This window comes from Sminthopsis crassicaudata, chromosome 1, assembly GCF_048593235.1.
Source record: "Sminthopsis crassicaudata isolate SCR6 chromosome 1, ASM4859323v1, whole genome shotgun sequence".
NCBI lineage: Eukaryota > Metazoa > Chordata > Mammalia > Dasyuromorphia > Dasyuridae > Sminthopsis > Sminthopsis crassicaudata.
Window position 1 is genome coordinate 530,992,610 of NC_133617.1, and position 22,721 is coordinate 531,015,330.

Consider the following 22,721-nt stretch of genomic DNA (forward strand, 5'->3'; position numbering starts at 1 on the left):
AGTCAAGGTCACCTGTAACTTTGGTTTCTATCACAGGTGTGTGGGAGATTGGTTAGATCAAACCTCTTCATTCAGAGAGAGAAGGGGGTTGGCATGAAGAGGAAGATGGCTGGACTGACTACTGAATATTAAATATAGGAATTCTATCAGCTTCTGTGTAAAATGCTTATATATACATATAAATAAAATGCTATAATCTAACTTAATCTGTGTATAATGCTATAATCTAACAAATCCTGAATGATCTATTCAAAGGTGTTTGAGATTTGATTGCTTTAGACTGGTGTATTTTTCAAAGGATCTTTGCTACCTTAGGATAAAACCACATAGCCTCTAACAACTGCAAACCAAACAGAATCAGTCTATACTTGGCTGGGGAGAATTAATTTCCTGGGGGTGCTTATGTGTATAGTTTCACTCCACAGAGCTAATTAAGAGGAAGTATCAAGGTGGCAATGAAGCAGAAACTCTGACTTTATTCCTTTAAATCCTAGACAGAATAATGCAGGAAAATGCAAAAAGAACAGGATCCTGTACAGTGAGAGGCATTTAATGTCAACAATTATAAATGTTAATTAAATATGGGTTTTTTTTTGTTTTTTGTTTTTGTTTTTTGGTGAGGGAGGAGTTGAGCAAAATGTTTTAATCTATTGTTTTCTTTTCTCATATTCAGCCACGTTGAAGAAATCATAGAAGATAAGGGTCGAGTAACAAAAACAAAGAAGTGTTAATATTTTAAATAAAGTATAAAGAAGAGTTTATACTTGGTTAACCATTTTCAGGATACAAAGAAGTTATGTGACTAAAACAGATAGAATTAGAAGGCAGCTAACCATTTGCCAACTAAGGATCTGACATGGTTCTGAAGGCCTTTAAAAAACAAGTCATACTCTTTCATAGATGGTTGGGGTAGAAGATAGATTTGCAGAGTCTCTGTAGTAAAGAAGAGAGAGTTAGTTATGAAAGAGGAACCAAGCCCTTGAAAAGTATCATGTCTTGTCCCTTTCCCTGATGTCATGAATGACATCTTGTATCAGAGAAGAGAGCAGTCACATTTTTTAGGTAATCAGTCCAATTAACAGTTGAGGCAGAAGCAATTCTGATGAGTGTGACTTTTGGTAGTAGATAAGAGAGCTAGATATGGAGAAATAGCCTACAGGGAGCTACACACCCATTTCTAAAATTGCATTCATATTTTAAAGAATGATGAAACACAGAGTAAACTTTTGAAAAAAAAAAAAAGGAAACATCCAACTCTTCTGTTGACTAAATTTCAAAGGTTAGGAATCACTACTTCATGTAAACCTGGTTTTAATCATTGGGATTGCATTGAATTCATTCTGTAATTTTTTTGAAGTGTCAGAATTCTTCAGGGGCAAATGCTGTGCTCCAAGAAGGTCCTAGTACTTCAGGAGTTCTAGACAGCTTTTGAATAGTTGATTTTATACTGGTCCTTAACTCACTACTTTTAGATTATCCAATAAATAGCATTAATTTGCTTCCTAAACTCTACTAATAAGAACTGAACCCTTCCAGAGAGAAGTGTTACTTTCTGCAATGGGTAGCTTCCTCTATTTCACATGACTTGATTTAAAAATGGTCCTTCAATCTTTCTTGCTTTTTCTTTTCTCCATGATATTGTAGAAAGGAAGAAAAACCACACAGTTATTTCTGTCTGGAGTAAACTCCATGATTGCATCCTTCCTGTAATGAAAAAAAACTACTAAATTCAATTTAATTCAAATCAACAAGCATTTATTGCCAACTATGTACAAAGCATTGTGCTATTGTAGCTTCTGAAGATACAAGGACAAAAAGGAGATAGTCTGTGCCAGTCAGGAGCTTATACATATTTTTCACATGTACTCAGACAAGTATATACAAAACACAAAGTAATTTTTTTGAGAAGGTCTAATCCTGGGGAGATCAGGATAAGCCTCCCAAAGGAGATAGTTACCCATACTTTGATTTGAAGAAAACCAGGGATTCTAATAGGTGGAGGTAAGAAAAATGGCCATTCTAGAAGTTTAGGAGGGGGAGAAATGGGATATTAGCAAGGAAATTAGGACCCTGGAAAGAGATGCCTACATATTCTAATTTAGCTCCTTCTTTCTCATTTTTTTTTCCTCTTTCCCTCATTTTGTACCAGCTTTGGGACCAATAGAGACCCTGATTGAATGACGTCAGAATCAAACTATTACTGTATATCTGTGATTCTAGATTAGAGGGGGTCTTGGTTTCAGGTTACAACTTAATTTGAAGCCTGCAGTGGAATAACATAAGAATCCCAGACAAAGAAAGAGCCTGCAGTTTTGTCACTATGAGAAGAAAGTTTTCTAGGTGGCTGATAAGTGGCAAAGTTAAGTAGCAGTATACTGTACTTCAAACTGGGGCAAGCTTACAAGTTTGTTGCTCAGACTGAAGCTCAGATTATACTGCTGATTTGAAGATCAGATTGAAGATCAGATGCAGAATTGAGACTAGGAAGATAAAAAGCAGACTTTGTAACTAGATATCCAACATTCTAGCTATATTTACTGTCCTTTAAATTTATTTGTTGCTCTAAATTTTATCCAAAGATTTGAGATCTCTATGGAAAAATGATTCACTATAATTTTTTCTTGTTATTTACAAAAGAGATTTACATTTTGGATCTGTTTGGAGTAGTGAGGTAAAGCTCAGTTGTACTCCTTCCTATTCTATCATCTTAACTCCCCCAATTGCTGTTCTTATTTCTATATTCAAATAATAGCACATAAAGTTTAGTATGGCTTTTGATGTTATAGGAATATTTTAAAATTTCTAACTTGGAGAATTCATGCTAAATTTAAAGTTGTATGTGAAACTTTTTGACATGACTTTGAACTTTGAAACTAAATTTCCAATGTTCCTGTCATATATGTATTTCTAGATATATGTGTTGCTTTATTTGTAAGTTTTTAACATGTTTTCACTTTTAAACTTGTTTTCTATTTTCTAGTTGTGATTTTAATTTTTTTTTTTACTTGTCAGTTGTACCTCTTGCTTGTTGGCTCTATTTGTGTCTTTTGAAATCTTAATGTCTAGTTTCCTAATTATGTTTGTGGCTATCTCAATGATTTTGTGGCATTCTAATTGCATTTGTGAATTTCTTTTGAGGTTTCTAGCTTCAAATATAAAGTTCTTGTTAAGTTTGCAGTCTTTAAACATTATTTCCATTATGACTGTAGATTTTTTAAAAATTAAAAAATTTTATTTAAAGTTATACATGTACATTCATTTTTTTTTTTTACATATTTCCATATGAGGCACCATGAGAAGGAAAACAAAGAAGGAAAAAAAAGATGAAAACTATGCTTCAATACACATTTAGTCTTCATAGCTTTCTCTTTGGATACAGATGTCATTTTTAATCCAAAGTTTATTGGAATTGCCTTGGATTGATGAATTGCTGAGAAGAACCAAGTCTATCATAGTTGATCATCACACAATCTTGTTGCTATGTACAATGTTTTGCTAGTTCTGCATGTTTCATTAAGTATCAGTTTCCAAGCTTTTTCTGAAATCAGCCTGTTGTTCATCATTTCTTTACAATAACATTTCATTACTTTTATATGCCTTACTTATTAAGCCATTCCCCAATTGATGGACATCCACTCATGTTCCAATTCATGACATTGAGATTTCTGGATATTTGTAGCTTTCTTAGCTATATTTATAGCTTTCTACCTTTTTTTTCTAGCTTGCTAGCTACTTTTATAGCATTGTGTCTACATTTCCAGTTTTTTAGTTGGATTGGTATATATCTCAACTATATTTATAACAGTCTAGATGTACTATGTGGTTTCTAACCATATTTTTGGTTTTCTATATACATTTCCTATGTTCTAGTTCTATTTGCAGCGTTATATGAATGTTTCCAATTTTCTGGCTGCAAACTTTCTACCTACATTCTTACCTTTTAGACTTTATCTGTAAGTGTCCAATTCCATTTTTAGCCTTATATAAGTATTTCTGGCTTTCTTCTCAGCATTCAAGCTTTATTTCACAAAATCAAAGAATGCCAGAGTTGAGAAGAAAGTTATAAGATAGTTGTAGCGTCTTCTTGAAGTAAATTTTTTTTTTTTTTTTGTTTTTGTTTTTTTTTTTTTTGCATGGACAGATTTGAAGGCATTGGAGAAAAGCTGGATGGAGGAGGGCTGAAGACAAGGGAGTGGTGCTGATTGAGAGGAAAATATGCTAGAGAAGATTGTAAAAGGTGGTTTCTAGGGCAGATATAAAAGAACTGTCTGTGGCAAAGTGCCAAAAGCCCTTTCTGGAATCTCATCATCAGATATTAGGGAAAAGGACAAAAATGGAGAATGTCAAAGATTTTGAGATGAAGATTAGGGGAGGAGAGGAAATTCATACTGAATAGTTTCATTTTTTTCAGTAAAGAGGTGACATCCTTAGCTGAGACAGTATGGGGAGAGGAAGATTTGGGAGGCTTGAGAGGAGAAGAGAAGGTTTGGAATAGCTATTAGAGGGAGTGAGATAGGAAATCAATTAGGGAAAAATAAAATAGAAGGATTTCTGTTTGTAGCAGAGGGACTGCTACATTTGATAGACTACATTACTGCAGTGAGGGCATGGTTGAAATTACATAACATAAATTTATAGTGTACCCAATTAGCACAGTTGCTTGTCTTCCTTCAGAGTAGAGGAGGCAGATTGAAGGAATAACCCATGGCTGGGATTTGGCAAGGGATAAATAGTCATTAGAAAAGATTGAAGATGAGGTGAGGTGGGGGAGGGATTGGGGATCGAGAGAGAAGAAAGAATTAAAACAGTGATTCTCAAATTATGAATCCCTTGGTGGAAGCTGATCCATGAGGTCAAAACTAGTTATGTTTTTATAATAATACTAAATATTTTAATTTCTAATATAGTAAATTTCAATAGCTATAATCCCCATAAACAAAAACTCCTTGAATACTCAAGTATGAAGTATGAAAGTATGGAACCCTGGAAACAAAAAGTTGAAGGACTACTAGATTAGAAGATGGATTATTTTGGATTTGAATTGCTTAGTTATAAGTGGATTCTGGGAAAGGAGAAAAGTGAAATTATAGCAGGGATAACTGCCTAAGAAAGTACTAAGTGTGGGTGGATAAAGGAACTGGAAGTTGGCATAATGAATAGATTTAGGAGAAAGGAGGAATAGGGAAAGATGGAATGACAGGAAATTACAGCAAGATAATTGAGGTATCTTAACTGTTTTGTATTTTGGATCTTTTTAGAAAGTGAAGGCTAATACTACTGTGGTTTGTTGCCTAAATTCATAATTAAAAGAAATGCTAAATTTTATTCATAAGTCATATAAACCAGCTTGACTCCTGACATTAGATTACTTTTCTACCTCATCACCAACAATCTTCTCAAAAGAGAGATGCCTCTACTCTACTTCTAGCATTTTTTCCTCTGATTGATGAGCTCCTCTTAACAACTTCTATTTGAGGAAGTGTCAAACTATCATTGCTTACTTCTAACTGAATTCAACTCCTGACTGCAGATTACTTTTCCCACTTTACCCTCTTGCTAAATTTTTCTACATTTCTCTTTTCAATTCCCTTTTATGTCCCCATCAGTATCTGTTTTTTCCCTTATATTTTCTTTTGTAGTATTTGACACAGTGTTGGCAGATTATAAATGCTTTATTTAATTTAATGTAGTTTAGTTAAAAATTGAGATTTAATTTTTTAAATCCAAATTCAAGGACCCCATAAAATCTATTTAGCAAGTTAAGAACCTCTGAGATAAAGAAATATTTGAGGTTTTTAAAAAAGTTATTTTTTTAAGTTGTAGAAGATTTATGAGTAATGGTAAATTTTAATGTATTGTGTGAGTGAAGGTAAATGGAAAGAGCAGTTCATAAATTTTATGAATTTCCTTATTTCTCACCTAGCTGTTCTACTTTCAAACTTCTATGATTACCCCTGAACTGGGTAACTCCCTCCTTTTAAAGTTTCTTTTGGGTACAAAAGATTTAAACTCTTTAAAGGTAGTAGCTATCTTTTTTAATATCTGTATTACTAGCACATAGCATAGTGACTAGCATATAATAGTTGTTTAATAGATGTTTATTGACTATTGGAGATTGAGGAGGTTAAGGAATTTGGAGGTTAAAGAATTTGAGGGAGCATCAGTATGGATTTTGAAGTTCCCTAGCATAAGGACAGGAATTGAGGAAGGTGGGCCAGATACTAAACTCTTTCAGAAAGAAAGGAGAATGGGAAGCCACTATACAGTAGTAGCCATGGTTTAATTAGGGTGAAAAATGTTCATAATTGGAATTCAGAGGAAAAAATATGGCTGTGATGATAGCAATGGGAGAGTATGAAAGTAGCAATGGGAAATACCAATTTTTCCTTAGGATATGTGTACTGTGCTAGGTTACACAGAGCCTAGAGGGCCTTTTTAGAGCATGCACAGATATTCTCTTGTTATCATTCTACCCTGTGGAAGCTTGGAGAATGCAGGTTTGGGGAAAGGGGAGGAGTAGTATGGTGGAGTATTTCAGGACATGGACAGGAAACTATTATATAATGATGTTGAGTACCCTATTTAGCTACCAAGCCAAAAGAATTGATGACTTGGGGAAAACAGAAAAGACATATAGAAGTGAGTGATTAGGCTCCTCCATCTGTCTGTTTTTCTCTGTCTCTCTTCAGCCTGTGAAACATATAGATTATTTCTAATTGTTCCTAAGAGTCAGGTGCAGGAAGGGGCAGGTTCTCCCATCCAGCCTCTAGACTTCTGTAAGCATATGGTTGCCTCCATTTCTTTGTATTTATTTTTTGTAGTAGTTGGGTGGCACACTGGATAGAACTTTGGCCCTGGAGTCAGGAAGATTTGAATTCAAATTTGACTTCAGACATTGATTGGCTTTGTGATCCTGGGCAAATTATTTAACCTCTGACTGTCTCATTTTCCTCATCTATGAAATGAGAGTGATAATAATTCCTACTTTTCAGAGTAGTTATGAGGATCAAATGAGATAATAATTGGAAACTACTTAGAACAGTGTTTGGCACATAGTTAAAGGTTAATTTATCATTATGATTATCAGTTCTCTTTGTTTATGAATTAAATGGGGCAGCTGATACAGTGGTACAATGGTACAGTGGAGAAGAGTATCAGATCTTAAGTTAGGAAGACTCATCTTGCTGCATTCAAATCTGATCTCAGACATTTACTAGCTATGTGACTGTGGACAAGTCATTTAACCTTGTTTGCCTCAGTTTTCTCATCTGTAAAAAAATGAATTAGAGAAGAAAGTGGCAAACTACTTTATTATTTTTGCCAAGAAAACTTTAAATGGGGTGATGAAGAGTTAGACATGACAAAAATGATTCAACAAAAAAGGGGAAAATATTTGAGCCTTATCTAGTTCATATTTGTATATTGAGTTTCTTTTCTTTTTTTTGGTATTCCATGTTTTTGGGGAAGCCCTAGGCCTGAGCCAAAAAGTAAACATTGTCCTTGGGACAATGAAACTGAGATTTATTAGTGAGTCAATGAATAAAAATAGAGTTCCAGCTCCCTAAAGAGAGGCAGGCTCCCATAGTGTTGAACTGAGTCTACAAGGGAAATATCCCAGTCCTTCTATCTGTTAGCCATAGTGTTTCTCTCCTAGACTTTAAACATAGAATTACATAATTTCCAATTGGAATCTCAGAAACTTGTATTTGAGCAGGAATTCTCTTTCTAACATTCTGGTCATCTAGCCTGCAAGTGAAGACATTAAAGTGTATGGAACTCACTATTTCCTGAGGCAATTTGGTTAGCTCTAATTGTACACGAATTTCTTAAATTAAATGGAAATCTTTCTACATCTTCTACTCATTTCACAATTTTGCCTTTGGAGCTAAACAGAACACTTCTAACAAAAGATATGTAATTTAGATCTTGATCACTCTTGGTTTTAACTTCTTGGCTTGTCCTTGTATTATTTATTAGACTTCGTTAAAAGCACCAAACTTGAACTCCAATTTGCTTATCCATAAAATGGGGACAGCCATGATTTTACTATTTGCCTCACATAATTGTTTTGGAGATTAATAAGATAATGTATATAAGGAACTTTGCAAACTGCAAAATTCTATATATACAGATATAAAATGAATGTCATGCTGAAAATGTCCTTTGTTCCTTTTCCTCTTCCTTTTCCTCTCACTGGTTCCTCCTAGAATTTCTGTTTTGAGAAGGATGCCCAGGTTAGCCATGTCTTCATTCCTTTCCAGTCTGTATTCCTAACTCTCTGGTCTTTCTCTTTCATGCCCTTGATTTTTATCACTTTTATGAGTTGCATTCCCTTACTAGAATATAAATTCCTTGAGTTCAGGGACTGTCTTTTAATTTGCATGTATATTCCCAATACTTAGAAGAATACCTAGCTCATAGTAAGCCCTTAACAAATTCTTATTGACTTGAGCTTCCCCCCCTCCCCCGCTGAAATCTTAGACGTTTTGTATTTTGATTTAAGCAAATCCATTCTCTTTGTCCTAGAGATAGTTGAATCATTATGGTAACAAACCTTTGAAAATCTAAACTACTTTTTCTTAGCAATTGAATGGAGAGCATTTTAATCAAGCCAATCAGCTTAATGAACAATATAGAAAAAGGTAAGAATAAATAGAAAATATGGAACTGAAAGGGAAAAATATTGTTGGAGAGAGAACAGGAAAACATTTGAGATGATCTGCACATCTGAAAAAAAATGAGACTTCTCATATAGGGGATTGATATGAAGGTTGATGGGCTGATTTTCAGAGGAAGAACAGATCAGACCTTTTTACCCTGTTATTTGCAATAGATGCTGCCTGCTGCTATCTCATCCTGTATGCTATAGTCCCCTGTAGATCTTTCTCCTTTTGGAGGAATAAGCACTAGAACCTTGAAATACTTCTTTTGAAAGGTCACAATTCCTCTTCTAAGTGTGTAGAATTGCATAAATATACAGTATTTGCACAGAGCACTTAAAAAGTCCATGTGAAAGAGGGCATTTTGAAATAAAAATTCTTTTGAATTTACATAGGATAAGTTGTTGGTCTGAGTGAATGAGCAAATAGCCATTTACAAAACTATTTAAAAATCATCATCATTATGATTTGTATAATTTTGACTAACAAAATAGATAAAATTTTAAAAAATATACTCAACAACCCAGTATGATTATAATTATGAACAATATGTTATTGATGATATGGTTATAGTTTAAAATTATATTCATAACAGTACTTCAAGATGGAATCATTTAGGCTAAGTGTGCTTAATGGTCACAGAAACAAATAGGCAAAACAAATAGTTTTTACTTTTCCACTGTTAGTTCCATGTCAGAGATAAGGTTTGCAGCTTTTTGAGCAAATGAATTTTTGACCTTTTTCAGGGGCCTTGAGTCATTCTTTTCCTGATGTTTTTTCACCCGTTTATGGTTCAGATAAAGAAACTCTCCCTTATTGAGCTTTTCCAAAGCTTGGTATTGATAGTAACCCCAAGAACTTTTCCACGATATTTAGGTCTGATTAAAAATGTCCCCTCCTGTATCTGCCATAGATTAATAGTTTTCAATCAAGCCCATGCTTAAAGTGTGTGTGCATGTGTGTTGTGTGTTTGTATCTATATATCAATATCTATTTTTTTGTTTTTGCTTGTTTTGCTTTTTTGCTGGTTGCATAATAATACAATTGTGATTGTTTTGTCTTCCTGAGTAGCAATTTCCTAGAAATTTTTGAATCCAGATATTTGTTTTAACCCAAGCTGTGAGTCAAATATAGCACTGATGAAGAATTATTTGCTCAGGAAAATAATGACAATTGATGTTGAGTATATAGAAAAAGATTATGATTTCATCTTTAAAACTACCCTGGTATTTGTTATGGAAAGGCTATAAATATATATCCTAGAAAAATAATTTTTGAAGGCATTTTGAATATTTAGAACTTGATTAATAATAACTAGTATTAATAAAACATTTTAAGGTTTGCAAAGAACTTCATATATGTACATACACATGTATATAACATACATATGTATATTTATATATACATACACATATAAGAATTTATATATATGTGTCTGTGTATATGTGTACATAAGACCTGTGTATGTGTGCGTGTTTATCTGTTTATGGATGGATGAATACAGACATATATACTTTCTACTTGTATCTGGATTCCCAGTGTTTAGCACAGCATCTGGTAGAAAGTAAGCACTTAATAACTTCTTTTTGACTTGTACTTATTTATCTATCTCTATATTATATATCATTTGATTCTCAAAATAGGTGAGGTAGGTACCAAAATCTTTAATACATTTATTGTAAAAAACCTTACAAATTAGGATTCTTTCAATTTATAGCTCAGGTAGGAGCTTTATCCATTATTCTGTTAGAACTTCTTTTTTATACTTGCATAGTGTTTAACATTTTTTTTTGTAAATAATAAAACATTATTTTTAAAAAAAATTCTAGATAATTAAGACTGGCATTACTATTCAAACATTAAAAATGTTATTTCTTTTTATAGGCTCCTTTACTACAATTGAAACCATCTTCTTTATAATGAAGTAAAACAGTTAAACAGAAAAAAATTGATATTGTGACCTCTTCTGACATTGTATGCAACATTCTGTCCCTATATGCCTCTACCTCTCAGTCAAAAGGAGAAAGAATTTTTTTTCCTAATTTCCCCTCTTTTTAGTCTTTGCTATTAGAGTCTCTGACTAAAGTATAACAGAAGGTTCTTAGTCTGGTGTGTGAAATTAAAAGAAATTTTTATAACTATATTTCAATATAATTGATTTCCTTTATAATCATATGTATTTTATTTTATGCATTTAAAAACATTATTTTGAGAAGGTGTCTTTGGGCTTTGCCAGAATGTCAAAAGGATCCATGACATATTAGAATATTTGATGAAAGCCATAATTTAAGGATAAGCATTGCCTCATCCTCCAGTTTTGTGCTATTGAATTACTTCTTGCCAATCAATTTGTCTTTTTCATGTAGTACCTGGGGATATCCCTCAACTCACAGAATTCACAGAGCTACCAGCCAATGTCTACCCTAGATTCAAGGTCCTGTCTCATAAGTTTCTGTCTCTTATATGAATCCCCAAATCCTCAGACACAATTCAAAGCAAAAGCATTTAATGAAGTGATATGTTGAGAAAATAAAAATAGACAGCTCTGCAAAGCACTATATATATATATATATGTATATATATATGCTATTACATTCACTTCTCACAATAGCCTCATGGAATAGGTGCTATTACTATCTCCATCTTACAGATGAGAAAACCAAGGCTGAGAGAGGCTAAATGACTTTTCCATCCACTAGCCACTCTCAGTGAGCCAGGTTTAAAGTCAGTTAGGTGGGATATTTTCCATTCAAGAGGAAATGTTATGCTGGGGAAATTGGGTCGGGATAATCCTACGTCTGGCCATGTATTCTGCCGACCTTTCCCATGAGAACACTTACCAGCAATTCATGGATGTCAGCCCCATAGAATTGCTGGCATCATGGATCATTCATCGACTTAATTGCATTCCTTGATAATAATACCTAGAATCAGATTCAGAATAATGTCTGTTATAGTCCCTTAAGGCCTTGAATAGCAAATTCTAATAATCATAATTTTGGGTAAATTCAGTTTCCAAGATTCACATTTCCTTGATAACAAATATTAAATATATCTCACATTGGTAGCAGCAAGAAGTTCATCACAAAAAAATACTCAGGGTAAGTAGATGCGTTTTCATTCCTAGGTTCATCATTACACAAATAATTTTGCTTTCAGATGTTTAACAACAAACAACAAAAGACTTGAGATGGGATGTGTAAATATAATAATGCTGAATTATATATAGAGAACAATTTATATAAAGCACTGTCTATAGTAAAACATTAAGTTGTTAATCATGTTCAAATGGGCATAGACTACTGCTCTTAGAAACCCTTTAAACAATGAGAACATCTTTAAAGTGACTTTTAAATAGTTTGCATGCATTTCAGGCCAACCTCTACACATATATTGAAATCTAAGATTAAATAAAAAACTAAGTAAAATCATATTTCCCATTAAGGTAACATATTACTAGTCTTCACTAATATAACTGTCTGTGCTAAAAGTCTATTTCTTAAGAACATAAACAATAGAAGTTCCTGATTTTAATCTCACAGTTTAATAGGTTCACATCTTTGTTTCATGAACTTCTCTACCTTTGTCTAATTATCCTCATATTCTGAAAGAATGAGATACTTCAGGAATGGAATCTTAAATTCAAGCACTAATTTAACTATTGCTTAGGCAATGACTACAAAATCATATCAAAACAGCAAGATCTTTCCCACTTGAAATTTATTGTAGTAATTCATATGACTTAGTATTAATCTAATAACTAATAGATTCAGTATTACAATAACAAAGTTCTACTGCCCACTTATCCTACAATAATAAAGTTCTACTGCCTGCTTATCCTTATAGATTTGCTAAGAGTTAGAAGTAGGAACATGATTATAAAAGCATCAAAACTGGTGCTCAAGGTCTCTACCACTATAAGTAGTCTAGCATATGGAAACAGGTGAAAATATATCTTGTATTGGAAAATGAATTAGGAAGTGTCCAACTAAATAGCCTTCCCAAGATAATATCCTTACTTTATTGCCAGGGACAGATATTCACAAACCTTAGATCTCAGATGTTACTTCCATTGGGTTGTTGACTATTGAAATTTTTCTTAAAGGACTCATTTAAAGTTGGTTCAAAAACACAACAGACTTAAAGATGAAACTTAAAAAAGAACTTAAAACGCTTTCTCTTCAAACAATAAAGCCTCAGTAATCGCAGTAAGACTGGACACAATGGTTATCAATTAATAATAAATAATTAAATAATTGCAATAAATTGGCTTCATAAATAACATTTATCAGGTCTTCTAAAAGTCAAACAAAAGACTTTTGTACAATTAAAAAAATCTTAAACATTCCTTTCTAAAGGTATTTCTCTTTCTTAAAAACAGCTTAGAATTTATCTTGATGTTATAAAGATATCTAAAAAAATAATCACTAGATTGTCATGAAATTACTTGGAAATATCTAAACTTACAGAAAGTCCTTATTCAAACTAAAAGCAAAAAAACCCTTAAAATTGGAATTTTCCAAAATTAAATTGGTGTAAAATGTCTTTAAGCAGCATAAATAAATCCCAAAAGTATCATAAAATCAAAATAAATTTCCTAAACATCACAAATTCCTAAGAAATGTCTCCCCTACATCCAAATAAAAAAAAAATGTTTGTAATGGAGAAGAAATTCAGCTTTTTAAAGTGAATCAATGAAAAATTTAAATTATCCTTATTACAATAACAAAGTTTACCAAATCTATAAAAATTTATCAATTTTTTTCTTCCTTTTATTTTGTCCTAGAGTATAAATTCATTCTCTTATAAAATATATCACTGGAAATCAAGAAAATTCTGGAATCCCACATAGATAGTGAAGATGTGATAGTTCACTTAAACCCCAGAAAACAGCACCAGGCATTTTCTGTAAACCACTAAATTCACATTTACATACACATATACTCGTGTACGGGCACGCACACACACACACACACACACACACACACACGATTCACTCTACATCATAAGCAGGCTTGAAAATTATACCACCATCTTTTTGGGGGGAGCAAGGTATATTTGTAACTCATTTACTCAAGTAGTTGGAATTTCACAACACAGCAGGATCTTATATAGGATTGATAAGAATTTATGACTAGATGGTTCCAAGAATCCTTGTTAGTTGACAAAGGAGATTTTATAAGGCCTTTTCTTCATGCCTATTTCCCAGCCATTAATCAGTTACCATTTTTTCTTTTAAAATATCTATGTAAATAGCCAAATAATTTTAGATAAAATTCCTTTTAAATGTAGGCAAAATTGGAAGTTTAATTACGGTACTTCAGAATATTACAACATGTGGTCAGCAGTACTGATAAGATGATCTAACAGCTTTCTAACATTTTTTAAGCCTTCTTTTGATAATACAATTTTTAACCTAACAACATTTAGCTTATAAGAGAAGTTGCTAATAAGTACCACTTCACACCTTTCAGATTGGCTAAAATTAAAGGAAAAGATAATGATAAATGTTGGAGGAGATGTGGGAAAACTGGGACACTAATGCATTGTTGGTGGAGTTGTGAAGTGATCCAACCAATCTGGAGAGCAATTGGGAACTATTTCTAAAGGGTTGTCAAATGGTGCATACCCTTTAATCTAACAGCGTTTCTACGGGCTCTGTATCCCAAAGATACATAAAAGAGGAAAATTCCCACATTTGCAAAAATGTTTGTAGCAGTCTTTTTTTTTTTTTTTTTTTAGTGGTAAGGAACTGGAAATTGAGTGGATTCCAATTAGTTGAGGAATGGCTGAATGAGTTATGGTATATAAATGTAATGGAATATTATTATTCTATAAGAAATGAGCAGGCTGATTTCAGAAAAACCTGGAAAGACAAGAACTGATGCTAAATGAAATGAGCAGAACCAAGAGAACATTGTGCACATTAACGACAAAATTATGTAATGACCAACTGTGATGGACTTGGATCTTTTTAACAATTAAATGATTCAAGGCAATTCCAATAATCTTGTGATGGAACATGCCATTTGTATCCAGAAAGAGAACTATGGAGACTGCATGTGGATCATAGCATAGTATTTTCACATTGTTGTTGTTTGCTTGTTTGTTTGTTTTTTTTCCTTGTACTTTTTTCCTCTTTTAATTTGATTTTTCTTATGCAGCATGATGAATATGAAGATATGTTAAAAGAATTGCAGATTTAACCTATGTTGAATTGCTTGCTGGGTGGGGGAGGAGGGAAAGAGGGAATAAAATTTGGACCACAATATTTTGAAAAGGTGAATGTTGAAAACTATTTGCATGTATTTGGAAAAATAAAATACTACATTAAAAAAGAAAAAAAAATAAGAGAAATTGCTTTTCTAATAACATAACTGATAAAACAGTTTAACAAATTTCCCAATATAAGAAAATTTAGAAACATAACAATACTATAAACCATATCATGTATTTGAAATTTGAAACAAAACCCACAACTAACAAATTGTCTCAATTCAGTTGAAAGTGCTTCTAAATTACCTTACACAGAAAATGATTCATTTTTTTTTATTACTGTTGGCATTGTGACAAGTTAGTTCACATCTAAAAATCCATATAAAGTTATCAAGTATGAAACAATTACATTTCATCAAAGAAATAATAAAAACAATTAACATTAATATAGCATTTGCCCAGTGACAAGCACTGTGTTAAGCACTTTACACTTATGTGAGGTTTATAAGGATACCTGGGAGGCACTATTATTAGCCCCTTACAGAACAATAAACTGAGGTAAATAATTATAAGGTAATTTGCCTGGGGTCATATAGTTAATAAATTTCTTGATGTCAAGTAACAAGTGTCTTTTATACTAGATTCTAGTTTATCATAATTATTCTAATAATCTGATGCTCACACTACATTCTGAATTTCTTTAGGACAGATTTCAGTTTAAATCAAACCAAATCTAGATTTATAATTACTATTGGTAACATTTTAAGTTCCAATGCCCCGTATTCTTAGCACTTCAAAAGAGAAAATTATTATCCATAAATTCATTTATTTTCTTCCCTCTCCCCTCCAAGAATACACATGGTTACAGTTCCCAGATCTGTACAACTTTTCCCTGTACTTCTTTGAAGATCAATTCTCAATCCTCTGGCAATTTTACCTGTTTTTGAGACTTATCAGATAAAGATTTTGCCTAAGTATTCACCTTACAATTCCTGTTATAGTTTTATGCTTAGAAATACATATAAATTTTTATATACAGTTTGAATTCACGCTTGTTATCATTAAGTTAGCTTAAAGTATGCTGGCTAAGTGTCATAAGTCATAGCTTTTAGAATTTCTTCCTTTAAAATTCTAAATGACTGATGTTTAGCCTAAGGTCTAAGAAGTTGTCAGGGCATGATCTAATTTCCCAGGCATAAGCCTTGGAGCTTTCACAGAATATTTGTGTAGGGTTTGATGTAATATAGATTTTGCTCTTTTAAAAATTCCTTTGTTATGAATTTAATTGTTAGTCTAGGAATAAGGTTAGATAATCAAGTGGTTCATTGTGTTCACCGGCCTTTCAGAATAAATCTGAACATATAGTAAAATGAGCCAGAGAAAGAAATGACAAATAACTGTAAGATCTTTGCCAAGAAAACTCCCAATGGGTTCATGAAGAGTAGGACATAACGGAAAAGACTGAACAATAATGACATGTGCATGTGCATGTGCATGTGTGTGTATACATACACTTCTCTTTCTCTATAAACATGTATGTATGTATTATAATCTAAGTATATAATTATATTTATATTAGTAAGAAGAATATTGCATTTAAAGTCAGAGGGTTTGTATCAGAATCTGGCTCTGTTGTTTACTACTTGTGGAATCTTGGGATCCAATAGTAGAAAAATATTAACTAATGGTAGGTTATGCACTAGTTTTTTTTTTTAAAGGTTTACTTAGTTATAGCATGGAAAAAATACTTGACAAGGATATAACACTTAGTTCAGGTAAACCAGGACTCCCTCATAGAAATCTATATGATGATTCAATAGTTCTTAGAACAGTCACCAAGTCTGAAGGGTCCTTGATTCTATGTGGGCTGGATTTTCTATACTCTTAGGTAGCCACATAATTATGTTATTATAATCTGATACTATCAGGAAGCTCCTTCAATGATGACTTATCTTGATGCCTTCCAAGTTTCCTAGGATCAAAATCTTGGGAAATCATCTAATACTTTCTGGGATTTCTTTTCCACATCTATCAAATGAAGGAATTTGGACTAAATAGTTTTGAAGTCCCTTTTAATTCTGAACCTATTATCTCAGAACTATTACAAATACGTATTTGTTTCCTCATGAATTCAGGGCTGGTGCTCTATCCATTACGCCACCTAGCTGCCCCCATTTGTTTCCTACCAGTTAGCACGGAACTGGGTTTTGGGGAAGATATAAGATTTAAGCAAGATATCTTAGCCATCAAGGAGCTTGAATCTTAGTGGTGGGATAAGGCAAAAGCACATAACTTTCATAAAGAACATTATATGAAAAATTCAAATATATTAAACTTCATTTTCCAAATATATGCAGTTTTCAACATTCACTCTTGTATTCCAAATTTTTCTCCTTCCTTCCCCCCACCCCTCCCTTAGAAAGCAAGTAATACAATATATAAAAAAATGCACAATTCTTCTATACATATTTGCACAATTATCATTCTGCACAAGAAAAATCAGAAGAAAAAAGAAAAAATGAGAAAGAATACAAAAAGCAATCAAACAACAATAAAAACAGTGAGAATGCTATGTTGTGATCTACCCTCAATCCCCACAGTCCTCTCTCTGGATGCAGATGATTCTCTTCATCACAAGTCTATTGAAATTGGTTTGAATCATTTCATTGTTTAAAAGAACCATGCCCATCAGTATTGATCATCACATAATCTTGTTTCTGTGTATAAATATTCTCTTGGTTCTACTCACTTCACTTAGCATCAGTTCATGCAAGTCTCTCCAGGCCTTTCTGAAATTATCCTGCTGGTTGTTTCTTACAGAACAATAATATTCCATAATATTCATGTACCATAAATTATTCAGCCATTCTCCAATGGATGAGCATCCCATCAGTTTCCAGTTCCTTATCACTACAAAAAAAGCTGCTATAAATATTTTTGCACAAGTGTATCCTTTTCCCTTTTTATGATCTCTTTGGGATACAAACCCAGTAGAGACACTGCTGTATCATAGAGTATGCACAGTTTGATCGCTCTTTGGGTATATAAAACTTTATTTTAAACAGAAGTTTTGTGACAGCTAGAAAGTTGGAGGAAGCTGCAAACATTTCCAGATATCTCATTATGCCGTCTGAGTTCTCTATTATTTTCCTGTAGTAAGGTGCTCCAATTTCTATGACTTGGAGAGTTATCATTTCAGATCAATTTCACAGGCAACTGGAAGAAATGGATTTCCCACTTTACCTGTCAAAAAGAAAAATAAAATCAACAAAACCATTCTCTTATTTTGGAAAATTACAGGCACATGCTTTAGACTACAAAGCAGTAGGAAACTAATATACCATCTGCCGCTTGATAAAACAGACATTAGCTGCTGTCAAAGAGGCCCAGCAATGAAATACTCTTATTGCTATGTTGCAAGTAGGATTCTTGATTTCATCACATATTTCACCTAGAAGGAGATATATTTGAGGCCGAATCACAGGTCGACCACTGAATAGAATAAAAAGTATATACAAAAGGAGAAAAATAGTAATAACCTGGCATGCCTAATGAAATGTTGCCCTAACAATTATCACTGTTTCATTAAGATTTTATTAAGGAGTTATAACCCAACTTGATCATGACATCAAGAAAGCTGCTTCCTTTCACATATATTATCTTGCTGTGTTATTATGTCATTGACCACAAAAAACACAAAGGAAATGATGTGAGCTATTCCCTGTAATATTTTACCTAATTCTGTTTACTTGAGGCTCATTGGATAGAGTGCTGGATCTGGAGTCAGTAAAACTTGAATTCAAATCCTGCTCAGATTTTTACTAGCTATGTGTCTATGGGCAAGCCACTAAACCTGTTTTCCTTAATCCATTAGAGAAGGAAATGGCAAACTACTCTGGTATCTGTGCCAAGAAAATCCCATAGCCAGTGTTGATATGCTGTGGTCCACTTGCTCATGAAGTTATAAACATGACTGAACAACAACAATGTTTTCTTGAAACCATCAATGAGCATTAGATGATCACATTATATAGTATTAAATTTATGTGTTTATATACATGCATGCGTATATACAATTAATTTATATATAATATGCCTATAATGTATGTATAGCATATATATGTATATGCATATACGTGTACATCCATACATACTTATATACTTGTCCTGATGGATAGGTAAACAATTTCCACAGAATACAGAAACCCTAATCTGCTTGATGCTTGAAATTGTATAATTAGAGCTCCAGTATTTTGAAAGCTTAAGGCTTTAATGTGGGCATTCTTAACCTGGAGTCCATGAACTTGGTTTTAAAAAAAATTGTTTGATAACAGTATTTCAGTGTAATTGGTTTCCTTTATAATTCTATGTATTTTATTTTATGTACTTAAAACATTATTCTATGCAAGGGTCCATGGGATTTACCCTATTACCAAGATACATAAAAATTTTGAGTCCTTGATTTAATGCCATTAAAAGGTAAATATCACTGAGAGTGGTAACAACTTTTCTTAGTAATTATTCTTTAGTATGAATAATAATGCCAGTTCAAACTATTGAACACCTACAAAGAACTTTTGAGTCAGAAAACCTGATACTTGGATTTTGTGCAAATCTCTTAGCTTCTCTGGAAATTTTGGTTAAGCCTAATAGATGTCAGTCCATTGTTCTAAGTCTGGAATTGGAACGGAATTAAACACTCATGACTTTAGAGAAGGGGTCACACTTCTCAGTGCTGCCCCTGGTAGCTTCTAGTTTCCCTTCCATGGCCTTTTCACCATCTGGGGGCTTTCTCCCAGTCCTCATTGCTTCTGAATGCAGACCCTTTTGCTGGGAGACTACTGATTTGTTAGCTTGTACTCCGGTGACTTTTCTTTTGTCTAATAGACTTATGGCTGGCTTTTTGAGTACCTCTGAGATGGAAGAAATCACTTTTCTTAGTTCCTCATTGGATTTCTTGATCAATATTCATCCTAGTTAAATATAATTTTGCTGGAGTAGATGTGTGGGATCCAATTTGCTATCCTCTATTCTAGTAGCCAGAAGTTCTTGGCCAGAAGTCCTCCAGAAATTTTTCTTCAAAGCCCAACTTCAATATTACCTTCTTCCTTCATGAAGCTTTCCCTGATCTTGAAGATGAAAAATGATTCCTTTTTCTTCAAATTTAATCTCTCCTTTGATTTACCTTTTATTTCTTTGTGCATGTGTTTCATCTCTCCCTACTAGCATTAAACTCCAAGATTCTTTGGAATCAAGGTCTATGTAATAGTTTTCAATCTGTTTTTCTACTGTGTAGTATAATGTCCTAAACATAATAGGTATTAAATATATTTATTTATGCAATTGAAATTGGACCGATGTGGTAAATCTGAAATTCTTTGGTGGGGAATGAGTATTTCAGATTAATAAATTAGGAGATAAGGAGCTGAGTCAGCCAAAATACTGGGAAGAAGGTCCGAGAATCTGAGAAGAAAGCACCCAAGACAAACTTTGCTTTGTGATTTTCTTTTAGTGAATCTAGAAGCAGAGGAGGTGGGTCTGAGAGTCAGAACTTAGAATAGACAGTAGGAAGAGTAATGGAGAAGGATTGATAGTGTGAATACAAATGAGAAAGTAGAGTCAAGACAGAGGTTTCTAAGATCACTGTTAAACTCATCATTCTGTGAGATTTTATCAGATTTGGTACTCATGTCCCATTGGTATCTTTAGTCTTCTCTACATCTCTGATGGGAAGGCTGGAAGGCAGATAGAGCAAAGAAATCCTCCCAAAGCTTCAATTGAAAGATGGCTCCCAGGCCAACCATTTCTACCTTTCCTTCCTGGTAGTGTTGAATCTTAGATCTCTGCTTCAGTCAAGACTTGAGGATGTTTTTTTTTTGTCTTTGATAGAGAGAAAACTAGTCTAATTTACACATATTCCATGTGGGTGGGTCTTTTTATACACTTAAAGTGACTAGAAAAGGGTGTTAATATGGTCTAATACTACCAGGAAATTAACATCCCAGAAGACAGCTAAAAGTAATGTTGAATATTCTCTGTTTTCTTTGAACTCTTTTGACTATATCATAAGTGACTGAACCAATAAGCCAACATATGAATTGGGCCATTTCAATAGTCATTTCCCCCCCTTTTTTGGCAGACCTTAGAAGATATTCCACACTGCTTTCTCCAATAGCTGTCTCTCGATGTTAAGGGGCCCCAGTAGAATCCTTTTGTCTAACCAGCAGCACTGAACTAAGAGCAATGAATTATTCAATGCCAGAGATAGCATCTGCAATGACTGCATGTAGAGGAGAACCCTATGCAACCAGGAAGGACTAATAAGAAATGAAAAACAAATGAATTGCAAGCAAGCAAGCAGGACATTTATTAAGAACTTATGTTCCAGACACTGTGCTAAGCACTGACATTACAAATACCAATAAAAAGAAAGATATTCAGTGTCCTCAAAGAGCTTACATACTAATGGTGGAAGACTATATGTAAAAGGGGGCTGAAAAGGGAATTAAGGGATTAAAGGTGGAAGGGGTGAAGGCTCTTTGAGGCTCTTCAGCATATTTGGGCTTCAGATACTTCTGGCTTCCAGCTTTGCAAGAGAAGATGGACAATGCTTATCCCACACATCAAGATGCTGAAGGAAAACTGGGAAGAAGCCAATATGAGAGGAGTCAGCAGTTCCTCTCCACAATTTGCTACATTGGAGACTACATTTACTTCTAAATCCATGTTACATGACAGTATAATATAGTGACAATGATAGAAAATCTAATAATATCAGTTAACATTTATATAGTGCTTACTATTTGCCAGTCACTGGGCTAAATGCTATACTCTTATTGCTTTATCTGATCCTTACAACAATCTTATGAAAATTGGGGGCTATTATTATTCTCATTTTACAGCTGAGGTAACTGAGGCAAACAGAGGTTTGACTTGCTTGGGGATCACACAGCGCGTAAGTGCCTGAAATCAAATTTGAACTCAGGTCTTCTTGACTCCAGACCCAGTGCTCTATCCATTGTAACACCAGATGCTATGTGTCTCTTCTCAGATTTCATATTATTATTGCATATTGTTGTTTTTACTCCTCTCTCTCTTTCTCTCTCTCTCACTTTCTCTTTCCCTTTCTGTCTGTCTCTGTGTCTCTCTTGGTTTTCCTTAAATTCCTTTATTCTTTAAATTTTTAAAAAAATAATAGCTTTATATTTTCAAAATACATGCAAAGATAGCTTTCAACACTCACCCTTGCAAAACCTTGTGTTCCAAATTTTTCTCCTTCCTTTCCCTCTATTCTCTCCCCTAGACAGCAATAATCCAATATAAGTTAAACATTCAATTCTTCTAAACATATTTCCACATTTATCATGCTACACAAGAAAAATCAGATTAAAAAGGGGGAAAATGAGAAAGAAAACAAAAAGCAAGCAAACACCACCAAAAAAGGTGAAAATATTACTTTGTATTCCACATTCATAGATCTCTCTGTGGATGCAAATGGCTCTCTCCATCACAAGTCTATTGGAATTGGCCTGAATCACCTCATCGTTGAAAAAAGCTAAGTCTATCAGAAATGATCATCATATAATCTTGTTGTTGCTGTGTACAATGTTCTCTTGGTTCTACTCACTTCATTTAGTATCAGCTCATGTCTTCCCAGGTTTTTCTGAAATCATCATCCTGATCATTTTTTTTTTTATAGAACAACAATATTCCATAACATTCACATACCATACTCAGCCACTCTTCAACTGATGGGCATCCACTCAGTGTCCAGTTTCTTGCTATTATAAAAAGGGCTGCTACAAACATTTTTGCATATGTGGATCCTTCATACTTCATTCTTAA

General features: G+C 33.4%; 1 long non-coding RNA gene across 1 annotated transcript; it reads right to left on the bottom strand.

The window, feature by feature from the left end:
• Window positions 1-14,762: 14,762 nt before the first annotated feature.
• Window positions 14,763-22,313, bottom strand: LOC141560929 (uncharacterized). Its single transcript, XR_012487910.1, has 2 exons — window positions 22,120-22,313; window positions 14,763-18,119 (listed from the first exon to the last, which is right to left on the bottom strand). It is a non-coding gene; the product is annotated as an uncharacterized LOC141560929 (long non-coding RNA).
• Between the last annotated feature and the right edge of the window lie 408 nt (window positions 22,314-22,721).